Genomic DNA, 2120 nt, shown 5'->3' on the forward strand with positions numbered 1-2120 from the left:
TAGTATTCTATAATTTTCCAACACCGACGCTCTTTTTTTGGCTGCTAATTGGTATAAATTTGGAAATTGATCTCTTAGCGGCACATCACCTAACCAAGTATCCACCCAAAACAGTGTTTTATCACCTATTCCGACTTTACTTCTCAAACTAGAGTTAATATTGATGCTATTTTTAATGAAGTCCTTTTCTATGTAGGAGAGGTTGAACCTCATGGAGTATGTTTGTAGAGTTTTCAGGGGTCTTGCCACTAGGCCATATTGTAATGGTTTGGTCAAACCGGTTGTTTCTTCATTCTCTATAAATAGGTCTATGTATTGCCAAAACTCACCAAAACATAAAACATGATGAACTCTCGACTAAATTGTTCAGTGTTTCTCTTAGTTCTCTCTCTTTCCTTTTGTGTTTCATTTGGAGCATCACCCTACATTTCCGAAGATTTCATAACCTGTCTTCAATCCAAAACCAACAATGTCACCACCTTTTCTCAACTCATCTTCACCCCAACATTCGTAAACCCTCAGTCATTGTTACTCCCACCATCGAAACGCAGATCCAAGCTGCTCTTTTCTGCGCCAAGAAACACAGGTACGAAATGCGGATCCGGGATGGGGGGCATGACTTCGAGGGCCTCTCGTACACCGCGGATGTTCCGTTTGTCATGCTTGATCTCGTCAACATGAGGGCTATAGACGTCAACGTTGCAAACAGGACTGCATGGGTCCAGGGTGGCGCTTTGCTTGGTGAACTCTACTACACTATTTCTCAGAAAACCGACACCTTGTATTTTCCGGCTGGTATTTGGGCTGGCGTGGGTGTTAGCGGGTTCTTGAGCGGTGGTGGCTGTTGAGGAAATACGGGCTCGGTGCTGATAATGTTTTGGATGTTCATTTCATGGATGTCAATGGAAATATTCTTGATAGAAAATCGATGGGCGAAGATTTGTTTTGGGCGATTCGTGGCGGTGGTGCTTCCAGTTTCGGAATTGTTCTTGCATGGAAGCTGAGGCTGGTTCCAGTCCCGGAAAGAGTTACTCTTTTCACGGTGAATATAACTCTGGAGCAAGGTGCAACGGATATATTCTATAAATATCAATACGTGTTACCAAAATTTAATCGTGATTTACAAATGAGAGTTCAACTTAACACCGAAAATGTAGGCAACACTGCCAAGAAAACCGTTAGAATGTTGTTTAATGGTATTTATCAGGGTCGTATCGACACACTGCTTCCATTGTTGGACCAAAGTTTCCTGGAGCTCAACGTGACACGAGAAATTTGCGAAGAAGTACGAATGGTCCAGACCACCCTTCAGTTTGGAGGCTTTACCACATCGACCCCAACCGAGGTTCTTGCGAACCGATCAGCCATCCCCAAGGTAAGCTACAAAGGAAAATCAGACTATGTGCGGACTCCGATCCCCAAAAGCGGGCTCAGAAAGCTCTGGAGAAAGATGTTTGAAAACGACAACTCACAGACTCTCTTCATGTACACATTTGGTGGGAAGATGGAGGAGTACTCAGATACAGCACTTCCGTATCCACATAGAGCTGGGGTGTTGTACCAGGTGTTCAAGAGGGTGGACTTTATGGATCAGCCTTCGGACAAGACTGCGATATCGCGCAGACGGGTAGCATGGCTCCGAAGCTTTGACAAGACTTTGGAACCGTACGTATCCAAGAACCCGAGGGAGGCGTATTCGAACTACAATGATCTTGATTTGGGCGTTGGAAGTGCTACTTATGAAGAAGCAAGTGTTTGGGGAGAGCGGTACTGGAAAAAAGAGAACTTTAAGAAGTTGATTCGAATCAAGGCTAAAGTTGATCCTCATAATTTCTTTAAACACCCACAAAGTATACCAGTTTTCTCTACACATCTCTAAGACATGTAGAAGAAAGTTCAGTTTCACTTAAGCTTTTGTTATTTTTCTTTCATTTAAATGTAATAAACTGGTAATAATCAGAAGTTAAAGGTGTTTATTCTGTCAATCTCTTTTATTTTTGGAACCTTATTATATACCAACAATTGAAATGAAGCTCTTGTCTCCATTGATTTAACAAAATAAAATGTGAGATCCTGAAGTTGGTTTGTAGAGAGGGGAGATCATCAAATACGAAGTATCG

At 42.3% G+C, this 2120-nt stretch overlaps 1 pseudogene; it reads left to right on the forward strand.

Moving 5' to 3' along the window:
- Nucleotides 1-342: 342 nt before the first annotated feature.
- On the forward strand, nt 343-1900 carry LOC110905284 (annotated as a pseudogene).
- Nucleotides 1901-2120: the final 220 nt, after the last annotated feature.

The sequence above is a fragment of the Helianthus annuus genome, chromosome 6 (assembly GCF_002127325.2).
Source record: "Helianthus annuus cultivar XRQ/B chromosome 6, HanXRQr2.0-SUNRISE, whole genome shotgun sequence".
Lineage (NCBI taxonomy): Eukaryota > Viridiplantae > Streptophyta > Magnoliopsida > Asterales > Asteraceae > Helianthus > Helianthus annuus.